The sequence below is a fragment of the Crocuta crocuta genome, unplaced genomic scaffold (assembly GCF_008692635.1).
Source record: "Crocuta crocuta isolate KB4526 unplaced genomic scaffold, BGI_CrCroc_1.0 scaffold3369, whole genome shotgun sequence".
Lineage (NCBI taxonomy): Eukaryota > Metazoa > Chordata > Mammalia > Carnivora > Hyaenidae > Crocuta > Crocuta crocuta.
Window position 1 is genome coordinate 6,703 of NW_027533254.1, and position 12,393 is coordinate 19,095.

The 12,393-nt window shown below is 41.7% G+C and overlaps 1 pseudogene; it reads right to left on the bottom strand.

The window, feature by feature from the left end:
• Positions 1–10,217: 10,217 nt before the first annotated feature.
• The window catches only part of LOC144216922 (olfactory receptor 12D3-like), a 56,305-nt pseudogene continuing 54,129 nt past the window's right edge, over positions 10,218–12,393 (bottom strand).

A 12,393-nucleotide genomic window follows, 5' to 3' on the forward strand; every position in this document is an offset into this window, starting at 1 on the left:
CAGCTCAGGTCATGATCCCAGAGTCATTGGATTGAGGCCCACATTGGGGTCTACACTGAGTGTGGAGCCTGCTTAAGATTCTCTCCTTCTGCTCCTCCTCCCTCTCGAAAATAAAAAAAGCCTGGAAATGGGTAAAATCATGTACAGAAGCAGTTCAGAAGGAGAAGAGATAACTCAGAATGGAGCCCTGGGAATTCCACAATTTAGAGGTCATGTAGAGGAAGAAAAATCAGCAAATAAGACTGAGGAGAGATAGAGAGGTAGGAGGAAATCCATACATGCCAGTAGAGGGAAGATAAAATATTGTTTTGAGAAGAGAATGGTTTAGGGAGGAAAGACTGCTAAACTATACTGAAGGTCGCTGAGAGAAGAAACAAGCTGAGGACAGAGAAGAGTCCATTGTATCTGATACCATGGAGGACATTGATGACCTCATGAACAGAACTTTTGGTACAGTGATGGGTGCAGAAGCCACACTGGAGTGAGATAAAGCAATGAAAATGAATAAAAAGTGGGGGCACCTGAGTGGCTCAGTCAGTTAAGCATCCAACTCTTGATTTAGCTCAGATCAGGATTGCACAATTTGTGGGATCAAACCCTAAAAACCCCTGTGCTGACAGTGCAAAGCCTGCTTGGGATTCTCTCTCTCTCTCTCTCTCTCTCTGTCTGTCTGTCTTTCTCTGTCTCTCTCTCAAAATAAGAAAGAAAACATTTGTTTTAATGAAAATGACACTGTGTAGAAAATGTTTTGGAGAAGACTGGCTCTGAAAAGAAATAGGTTTGGTGAGAGTTGGAACAGAGAGCTCAAGGGAAGATGTTTTTACAATGTGAAATAATAGAAAATGTCTGAATGCCATTATGAAGAAGAATTGATCAGAAAGGGAGAAGTTGAAGATGAGAGAGACCAGGAGGATATAGTGTTTTATGGCCCCTGTAAGGGCTGGAAGGACTGAGGTCCAGAGAACATGTGAAGGGATTGGTCTCTGATCAAAGGAGTGACACACCATGACAGACATGTACTGAATACCTACCATGTGCTTGATTTTGTTTCAAATACTATGGTTATGACAATGAATAAAGCATGGTCCTGCTTTCATGGGGCTGTGAAAGAGACAGACAAGTAAACAGGGAATTATAATCAGGTTGGTTAATGCTGTTACAATTACAGGGTCCTATGTCAGTCCTGGAATAAGTCATTGTTATGGGTTGAATTTTGTCCCCCAAAGAAAGATATTTGGATTCCTATTGCCAAGTACCTTACAACGTGACCTTACTTGGATAGGGTGTTTACAGAAGTAATCAAGTTAAAATGAGGTCAGTAAGGTGGGCCACAATTTAATATGACTGGTGTCCTTATAAAAAGAGGAAATTTAGACACAAAGACACACACAGGGGCAATGGCATGTGAAGATGAAGGCAAATATTGGAATGCTATTTCTGTAAGACAAGAAACACCAAAGGTTGTCAGCAAACCACCAGAAGCTAGGAGAGAGGTGCGGGACAGATTCTTCCTGACTGCCCTCAGAAGAAATCAATGCTGACTTGATCTTAGACTTTTGGACTCCAGAACTGTGAGGAAGTGAATTTTTGTTCTTTAGACCACTCAGTTTGTGGTACTTTGTTATGGAGGCCCTAACAAACTAATAGAGACACCCAAACCAGTCTGAGAGAGAGGTCTTGGTCAGGTTAAGGGAATCCTTCCAGTGGAGGTGTTGCCTGAGCCGAATCAAGATAAATAAGTAGGATTTCATGGATGAGGCCTCGGGAGGCCATTCCATGTAAAGTGATCATCACCTGTGACGGTTTGGAAGTGAAAAAGAGTAGACATGTCCAAACTACTGCCAGTAATCCAGTGAGGCTGGATATAGACTGTGTGGCCATGGTGGCAACAGCTGAGACCTGAGAAGCTGGAGCCAGTTTATGAAGAGCCTCTATTCCAAGCCAAGGAATTTGGACTTTATCCTGAAGCCAAGCGATTGGCCTTTAAATATTCATTCCCCCTCCCAACTATTCCCATAACTCCGTTTTCTCCCCCAGGAAGCCTTCTCTTACAGCTACTGTGGAACTTCTCACAAATATGAAAAATAACTTGTTTCTTACCTCTTCAAATGCGCAGTGAGCTCCTTGAGACAAGGAGCTATGTCCAGTTTACTAAGATATGCCCAGTGGCACATATTTGGCATGTAGCAGTCTCTCAATAAATGGCTGGTGTGTTCCTAGGGACAGTATTGGTACTCCCTTGGTTCTTTGGAGTCATATTCCAGAACACTCCATATTTTGTTTCTACTCTTCTCTCTTCTTCCTTCCTCTCACCAATGACCCATTACTGATGACCCCATGACACTTGGCTCTCTTTTCACTTCTCCACTTGGCTTTCTTTTTGGGCAAGGGCCCTGGGAGCTCCCAGTATGCTTCCTTCAACCCCAAATTGGCAGTTCCCCTCATCAGGCAACCTCTCATGCATTCAAGTTCCTATTGTGCCCAAGGAAGCCTGGGTCACACTGCACAAAACCCTGCAGTCCAACCTTGTCACCTTGCTCCTGACCCTGGTCCTGCCATGACTAGTGCTTAACTGGGCCTAAGCAGGGTCATTAGGTCACTTTAAAGGAAGTAGCTCTGGCCAGAATGGACCAAACAGGTGGAAGCTTTGGTAAGAGGATGCAGTTGAGACTACAAGATGCAGCAATGGGGTTGTCGGGCTCTGCCGGTGGGCAGGATCAAATAATCTGAACAATCTCCAACTGAGCCAGATTTGACCCATGGAATATCCATTGAAAAAGATGAACTAATGTACCAGAACAGGAAATTAGGAAGAATGATAGTCAAGGCAAGAGGCTAAGCAGAAACCACCTGCACTAGATTGAATTCATTTAAAAAGTACATCCTCTCTCGAGGTGCCTAGGTGGCTCAGTTGGTAAAGCGTCTGACTTCAGCTCAGGTCATGATCTCATAGTTCATGGGTTTGAGCCCTGCATCAAGGTCTGCTCTGACAGTGCGGCTCTCTCTCTCCCTCTCTCCCTGCCATTCCCCTATTTGTACTCTGTCTCTCTCTCTCTCAAAATAATTAAATAAACTTAAAAAATAAAATAAATAAAAAGTACATCCTCTTAAAAAAAGTAAATCCTTGCATATCTGCCCATTTCTACATGCATAAACACACCCCAACATGAGCCAGCACACAACACATATCCCACAGACACAAAATGCTGACACAGAGTTCCATACTCACACTGGAAGAACCTAGTGTGACATGCTTTGCTTGGCAGATATTGTAACACCTTATGTGTTTGCAATTTGCAGGGAAAGATGTGCTCTTTACAAGTGCATGTGCCAAATAATAGAAACATCCTTTCAAGTAACAAAGTCTTTTTCATTGTGATGGTTTCAAACAGATATTTTTCTGTCTTCTTATGCCAATTGAATCTGATACAATTTTACTTTTTCTGGATGATTTCAAGCCATCTTTATGGACACTTATAATTGGGGCCTAGGCTGAGACATACAATGTTGTTAGGAGCTATGTTGAGGTGTATTGGACTCTATCCCTCCACTAAACAGCCCCAGTATTAAATGCCCTATTTACACAGACACCCATATTACCCATATATATATATGAATATATACACACATCATATTTCATATAAATGTCTCTATATAAGATACACACATAAATCATACTTATAGATACACACACAATACGGTTACTTACAAGCAACCTATTCACTCCCTGCATTCAGATTTGTAAGTGGCTCCTTTTCCTATAGCCAATAGCTTGCCTCTTTCATCATTTTCCTTCTTTTTTGCACACTAATTGTTGGGATTAAGGAGTTAGCGCCTCATTCACTTCGGAGTTGGTGGTTTTAATTGGTCACACCTGACTTAGTTAAAGCAGGCATTTTAACTATAAAGGACTACACAGGGAGATGGGCACAGGAGGAGTTATTAAAAGCAAGTACAAAACAGCTCCTTGGGAGGTCATTATTTTGCATTTCTCCCCTGCCCCCCACCCCCATGTGTTTATTATTGGTAACAAGGTGAGAGGAAACCCCGTGATTTCATGAGATGCCTGGAAAAATACTTTTACTTATCAGTACCTTCCTTTCTTGCTAGAGCACATTTCTTCTGAAATAAGATACAACAAAGTGGCCAGCCGAAGCATCCTTTTTGTCTAAAGGGCAGTGTTAATAAACTCTCTGGAGCTTCAGGGCTCATCCCTGGAGAACAACCCCATCCTCCCTGCCCCCCCCCATACACATACAGACAGCCACGTCATTACCTCAAAGTTGTAAATAACTTGGACACCACCTATGCTGGTGGTATTCATGAGTGTGCCACTTGAGGGAGGGGAGAGAAACAGTTTCAGAAAGTTTCATTAGCATCTGTTTTACTAACATATAAACAGTGTGTTCATCACAAACCCTATCTGTTTATTGAAACCAGGCTAGCAGAACCTAGTGAGACATGCCTTGGTAGGCAGATATCTTAACATCTGATCTGTTTGGCATTGGCCGGGAAGGAAATGTTGCAAGTGCATGTCCCAAATAATAGAAGCATCCTTGCAGTAGCCAAGTCCTTTTCATTGTAATTGTTTCTAATGGATAGGTCTCTGTCCTTTCATGCCAAGTGAACCTGACATAATTTGCCCTTTTCAGGTTGATTCCAGCCATCTTTAGAGACACTGATCATTGAGTTGGGCTGGGATATAAGGGGTGTCCTTAGGAGCTATGTTGAGGTGCATCAGACTGCTTAATCATCCAATAAACAGTCCCAGACTGTCTTTTTATTTTTACAACTATCCTGTCTTCTTTCTAAAGTCTTTGCTTGATGATAATGTTGTTTATGCCTTCAGTAGCCCTTTGACATTTTCTATTCTACGCTAGACTCAGAAACCAAGCTGAGTTACAATTGTGTAGAAAGTAAGACTAAAAGCCTTAGGAGTTTTTCTATAAGTACTCTGCATGAGTTTTGGTGTATAGATTTTATATCATCTCTTCTGGATGCTCTAAGATTTTTATAGGTTAAGTCTTAGTTTTTAGCTCTGAGAGTACTAGACAATTATGGTTTCCAGGAAGGGAACTTTCAGATAAATGACATATCATTGTAGTTAGGGTTAATACACATAATGTAAACCTCACAAAAAGAAATGTTTGTTTGGTAAGTTAATAGCTTAAACAGAATCATATGGGTAATTAATGCAAGTTTCATTTACGTGTGAAACTCGACTATACTTTTCTATTTATTAATACACATCCCATTAAGCAATCCTCTCAGTAATACTATTCACTGTGTATATATTTAGAAGTAATAATAACAAAGAATAATACCAAAGTCAATCTATTAACAGTTAAGTTCATTTGCATAAAGTCAGCTTGGTACGTAGAAATATAGAGAACTCATGGAAGCTCTCAATCCTTGGGTAGTGGTAGTGGCAGCTGAAAAAAAGAGAGAACCAAGGCCAAGTTAGTGGGAGAAGTTAAAGGTGTGGAGAATCTTTTTTAAAGTTTGCTTTTATTTATTTATTTAGAAGGGGAGGGGCAGAGAAAGAGGGCAATAGAATCCTAAGCAGGCTCCGTGCTGTCTGTGCAGAGCCTGACTCAGGGCTCTAAGTCAGGAACCATTTGATCATGACCTGCACTGAGATCAAGAGTAATATGCTTAACTGACTGAGGCACCCAGGTGCCCCAACGTTCTGGAGACTTTGGCTCAAGAATAACTGGTATGGGGTCATATCTCAGGAAAACAGAAAAATGTCCCACAAGCATGAGTCACAGCCTTCTCTTGTAGCATGACTGGAATGAAATATGTTTCTTTTTTTAATTTTTTAATGTTTTATTTATTTCTGAGAGAGAGAGAGAGACAGCTTGGACAGGGGAGGGTCAGAGAGAGAAGGAGATAGAGAATCAGAAACATGCTACAAGGCTCTGAGCTGGCTGTCAGCACAGAGCCTGATGCGGGGCTCGAACCCACGAACTATGAGATCATGACTTGAGCCAAAGTCAGACGCTTAACCAACTGAGCCACCCAGGTGCCCCTGGAATGGAATATGTTTCTGAACTTATTCTGTGAAGGAAATTTCTAAAGAAGATGAGTCAATATTAGTAGCGGTATTACTTTATAGTTTTGAAAGATATTCTGACTTTTTACTAAGTCAGAGTGGTCTTCCCACCAATTAATAGCAGATAGCTCAGCATAACACCCTCAAAGTCCATCCATGTTGCTGCACATGGCCAGATTTCATTCTTTCTCATTGCCATGTAGTATTCCATGGTATAGATAAACCACATCTTCTTGATCCATTCGTCCATTGATGGACACNCATAATACTTGGGCCCTTCTTAGAGCTTATATAAGCCCTGCCGGTTTCTCTGGGTCTAACTTATTTGAACGGTACCACTCTACTTATTCTCCAGAGTCATTTATCAGACCAAGCTCAAAAAGACTTTTGACCATTTGTAGAATGCAAATTCATCTCAAAAGACAAAAAAAGTTAACCTCAGCTGAGGAAATCCAAAAGAATGTACCTAAGGATATAAAGCAAATACTCAAAAAAGGAATTCCAGTGATTTTGTTTTTAGTGTCAATGGAGTATGTATATCATTTCCCAGTGGGCTTCTGTGAAAGGAATAACTCTCATTTGGACATACAAATTCTGATGGATTTGTCACACAATCCCTCCTATTACTTTAATAGTGGTGAGAAATACATTTTGCAATCAGCTTTATTAAACCCCAATCTTGAGAGCTAAAAGAGTAATGAATCCAGATACCATGTCTTCACACTTTGTGCCTTCATTCATTTTTATGGCAGCATGATCTTGCATTACGGGTGAAGTTGAACATAGAAGGCAAACTTGAGAAGCCTGTAGAGCTTGAGAAAAGGAAGAAAAAATCTTAAAGTTTAGAAATTTTGGAGCCTATGCCAGAATGCTCTCTGAATCCAATTCATTTGGCTGAGTTCCTGATACCTATTGAATTCTTGGCATCCTCTGTTCATAAGGTCCTGAATTCTGTCTCCAGGTCCTCTCTCTGGAGTTTTACTGCTGAAGATACTTCTCTGGAACACAATTACAACCTTTCTCAATTAGTGTCACTGCCTTGAGAATCATAAGACATTCCTCACTTTCTAGACTGGCTCCTTTGTATAGACATGCTAATGTGGATCGGTTTCTGATGCTGAGACAGGTACTATTGACAAGCTTCCTCTAGGCCAAGTCTGAAACTCATTTTGCTTTTTCTTGCCCCTGACTTACCCATTCCCAGTTTCCTCTCACTCTCATCTGAGTACCCGCTGAGGTACCAACAAGTCATTTGGCCCAAATGGTGGAGGTTAAAATATAAACTGAAGCTGGAGCTCTTCTAATCTAGTGTGACAGTTTGTACTGATCAGGTTAATGAGGATAATTTCTCTTTGGCTTGTACAGAGATATGAAAATTTAATCTGATTTGCTATTAATTACTCTGTACAATCATGAACATAATGTTTCACTAAATAGAGAAAATCTATTTGTATTGCAAAGGCAGTGTGTCGTCAACCAAAGCACAATAATAGAAAAGTGTTGCCATTTGTGTTTGGCAGGGAAGCTGTATGACCAATGTGAGCAAGGCACACTCTTTGACGTGCTTCTCACAAATAGGGATGGGTCTTGAGTTATACATTCTCCTCCAGCTCCCTCAGGGGAATTGCGTACATTTGTGAGATGATTGGTAGGGAATACAGAGGTACACTGTGGTTTGGGGAGCAGATGAAACTAATTGGCCCACAAGATGATTAAATAATCACATCTTCAATGAGAGCAACATAATGCATTTATCAAATAAATGAAATGACTTTAGATGTCTCTTTGTATTCTTTTATTAACAAATATTTATTGAACAGTGATTCTGTGTTAAGCACTGTGCTGGGTACTGGGGATGTAGCATTCCAACAAGACAGACACAGATCCTGCCTTTGTGAAGTTTATAGTCCAAGTAGAAGATGTATATCTATGTGCCTATATATCCATGTCTATAATCACTCAGCTAATTCAGGAGCAGCGAAATTTATGGTGAAGAAATGACAAGGCCAGAGTGCTCTAAGAGTATATCATAAAGAGACTAGGTGGTATCCAAAGAACAAGACAGGTGAAAAGTAGAGTGAGGAAGGGGAGAAAGAACAGCCTGTGTGAGAGTTTTGAGGAGGCATGTCTGAGGAACTTAAATTCTGAGAGGAAAGAAGCTCTTAGCGCAAGAAAACAGATGAGACTGGAGATTGAGGCAAGAGTTTTATGGGTTTTGGCCATGAATGGGCTCTAGATGGGCCACATGTTTATTGGATGTTGTGATGGGTAACGTTAGTCACTTCTGTGGGGCATTTGGACTTCATCCCAAAGGCAATGGGAAAGTTGTTGAAGTTTCTAAGCTGAGTTGATCTTAGACTAGTAAATTAAAAAAATCCCCAATGGCCAAGACGCTAAATAAGCTCCCCCACCTACCTCAGAAAACTTGATGCAAGAAAAAGAAAAAAAAAAAAAGACATGTATGCATAGAGCAAATGAAGCATTTCCATTCTGCATCTGCACAGAAGGCCATGCAGAACCCCTGAGAGGCTGAAAAGTAATTACACTTCTACTCTGGATCCATGTCTTAACCACAAGGAGTGTGTTCTGCAGGCTGTATTTTCTAATTGAGGGTAATTACAAAAAGTTAAAACTAGATTAGGGACAATTAGATACTATACAAGAGGGAGCTCTGTGGGTGGTCGGGAAGGGAGTAGGAAGAACCAGCTGGGAAAGTGTTTCCCCAACTGTTTGGCATTCTTTGACTCATATTGTAGGTGGAAGTTCTTGGAGGGTTTATCTGTGCTCCTGGTGGTGCCCACCTGGAGGGTGGGCAAGTGAAATAAATGAGTTATACACACACATGTATGCACACAAGCATACATACCACTAACAGCCAATCGAGATTACATTTTCCTCAAGCCAAAAGGTTTCATAAGCCAATAAATGGAAACAAAGAGGAAAATAAAGTGAAGTTTGTATTACAACTTGATTGAAGATGTCTTATTTGAGCAACTGCTTTTTTGTCCCACTCTGGATCTAGATACTGTAGGAGGGACATGGCGAGTATATGATCTTGTCTTTAAGGAGCTTCCAAGTCTACTTGAGAGATTTGGTATGGCTGGAGCACAAAAGGGGAGAAGGGGACTGGTGAAGGATGAGCTCGAGAAGTGGCCAGAAGCCAGGCTTAGGAGTTCTGACTCCATCCAAGGGACAGGGGGGAACCATGGAGATTTCCTGGAAACAGGGAAAGGACAGGGCCAGGCTTGGATCATAGAAAGCTACATCCGGCCACCCTGGGGAAAGTGGATGAGAGGACATGACAAGGAGCAAGGTTGGGAGGGGAGGAGGGCTCAGTCAGAGCTGCTTGTGGAGAAAGCTGGGGGTGTCATGACGATGAAGGGGAAGCTGGGGAGGAGAAGCCAGAGTAGGCATAAAAAGTGACTTACTTCACTCTCTTCATACACCAAACATTGATTGCTTTGATTCATTCAATCAACAAATAATTCTTTTGCATCTGTTCTGTACAGAGCACCATGCTAGGGGACATTAAGAGGAATAAGAATGATGTTATTCTAACCTTCAAGTGTATGGCATAACTAAGTGTTCAAGTGAGTGGAACAGTCAATAGCAGTTCTAGGATTTTAGGGATGGTTCTGCTCAGTGGAGGGGCAGATGATCTAAGAAATAACAGAAGGGGAGGTGAATGTGAATGAACCCTGAGGACAGGCACGGTGAAGAGCATTGCTAGGCAGAAGCTAAGAGAGTATAATAGGAAGTACTAGACAATAAGTTGGGATGGGAAAGGTATGCTGACTATGCGTGTATATAAATGTGTGTGTGTGTGTGTGTACACATGGGTACACATACAGAACACAACCAAACACCTTAGCACCAACAGATATTTCTATAAGAGAAATCAGAAAGAGGAAAAGAAGGAGAGGGAGAAAGAGATTTTTGTGGCATGCAAAATTGGGTCTTCCACATTTTCTCCTAAAGGACATCTATATATGGTAATATATAGTCTGATGGAGTTGCGTTTGTCTGACAAACTCAATTTTACCAAACAAGGATTAACCTGGAAGTCCCAAGTGCTTTAGCCTGTAGGGCTCGATGGAGGGTCCTTTCTCTGCTGGCCAGTTCCCTGGAAGGAGGGAGAAGCAGCACCTGAATCATCAAGTACTCAGTCTAGTGCCTGGTTGAGCAGTATGTGCACCATGACAAAGGAGGTCAGGAGGAAAGTGGCCTTCTCTATCACCTCACTATTAGAACAGGCCAGATTGAGTAGAGGATCCAGGTCATTGAAGAAGTGGCCAATCTCATAGGCTGCACAGAATGACAGCTGGAAAGTCATGATGACAGTGACCAGGGCGTTTAGGAACCCATCCATCCAAGGCCCACTTGCAAACAGGATGCATGTGTGGAGATTCATAAGGGGTGGGTACTGGAGAGAGCTGCAGACAGCAAGATAGTGGTCAGAAGACATGGCTTGGCAGCACAAATCACTCAACTCCCATTAATGAACTGAAGAAGGAAAACTGGGCCACACAACCTGCAAAAGAAGCTGCCTCAGGACTTGAGAGAGGGTCTACAGCATCTTGGGGGCAATGGAAATAGTGGACCAGATGTCAAGGAAGGAAAAATTGGACCAAAAGAAGTACATGGCATGGAGGCTGAGCTTAAGGGAAATGGCTGTGAAGATGAAAGCATGCCCTAGCTCAGTCACTACATAGATGCCAAGAAATATCCCCAAATGAAAAGCTGTAGCCCATGGAGATTCCCAGATCCCAAGAGGAGAAATTCTTTGATTATGGTTAGATTACCTGTGTCTGTGAGATTCAAACATTAGACCCCCAAAAATGAGAAAAATATCAACAATTGGAAAAAGAGCTGTGCTCCTGAGGGAAGCAACAGCACCAGAAACGCCATAGACTGTAAAACTCAAAGGTTTTGTCTTTTCTCCTCCAGAACAAATTTTCTGTTTTGTTCTACCAGGTATATTTCCTAATACTTGTAACAGAATCAGAAACTATACCCTGGGGAGTGAACACAGAGGGCGTCTCCTCTGCTCTTTTCCACTCTTTTCCTTGACATAACATGTGACAAGTCTAACTCTGGAAGTCTCACAGTGGGAGGCAAACACTTCGTAATAGGGACGTCGTGCAGAAGCTTCTCTGAACTTCTGAAACTCAGCTTTTGAGACTCAATAAAAGAATGAGTCCAAGATCCTAAAATAACATCAGGAATTCAGACCACCCTATCTCCCACTGAATACCTAAATCAGGGTGGGTTTCACCAGAAACATAAATGGAGGGAGGAGGGGAATTCAAAGGTATTGATCTTAATGTACCTGTAAGAAAAATAAGACTCTGTCAGGCTCTGGGGACACGTCGCTGATTGCTTCCATGGCATCAAATTCCTATGGAAATTGGGGGAAATGTATGTAAAGTTATTCACTTGAAATGTTAGAGAAAAATAATGTTCCATCCTTCATAAATGAAAATGACATTCCTGACTCACAAGCAGTAGGATGTGCATTTAGAGTTATTTTTTTTCCAGCAGCGGGGATGGGTTTGCAGTGAGTCATGGTTGCTCTCTCTCCCTTTCTCACAACCCCTCCTCCCCACCCCACCCCCCGCCAGAGCTCAANTCAGGCTGTGTTGTGACCTAAATTAGGGGTAAGTGTGAGGCAAGAGTTAGGGGCTCGGTTTAGTTGGCATTCTAAGCTGAAGCCTCTGTCTGGCCAGGGAATAAAGCAAAGCCATCTTTACTTCTTGTTCCTAAAAGGTTACAGTTAAGTCATATTGTTGTAAATTAAATTCTATTTTAAATCCAGTTAGGGAACTGGCTATTCAAAGGAATCTTATTAAGAATACTTCTGTGACATGAATTTTTCCCCCCATAATTTACCCTTTCTACTAATCTGGATTGTTAATACACTGGGCTTGTGTAAAGGAAAATCCACACCTATACTGGGGTATTCAGGATATTTAAGGTGTCTAAGGTGGTACTGAATATAATTACAGCACATAAGGAAAATCAATCAGCAACTAGAGTTGTCCCTGGAGGGGTGGGAGTGGGGGGTGTTGGGGAAAGCTGTTTCCTAATTGGGGGAAAAAACTTCAGTGTCCTATTACCATTTTACCTTGTCTTCAGAGACTGCCAGCCAGTATTCAGAACTGACATTAACATCATTAGATTTTTATCATTCAATCCCAAGTCTCATTAATTAATAATGAAATAAACTTGATTTCCCCTTTTAGCTTATAGGCGTACTCCTTAGTGCCTACAAATTCAATGGCACACCAGCCTCCCTACATCCTCTCCCATCCTGTCTTTTCTTGCAGTGAAGACAGATG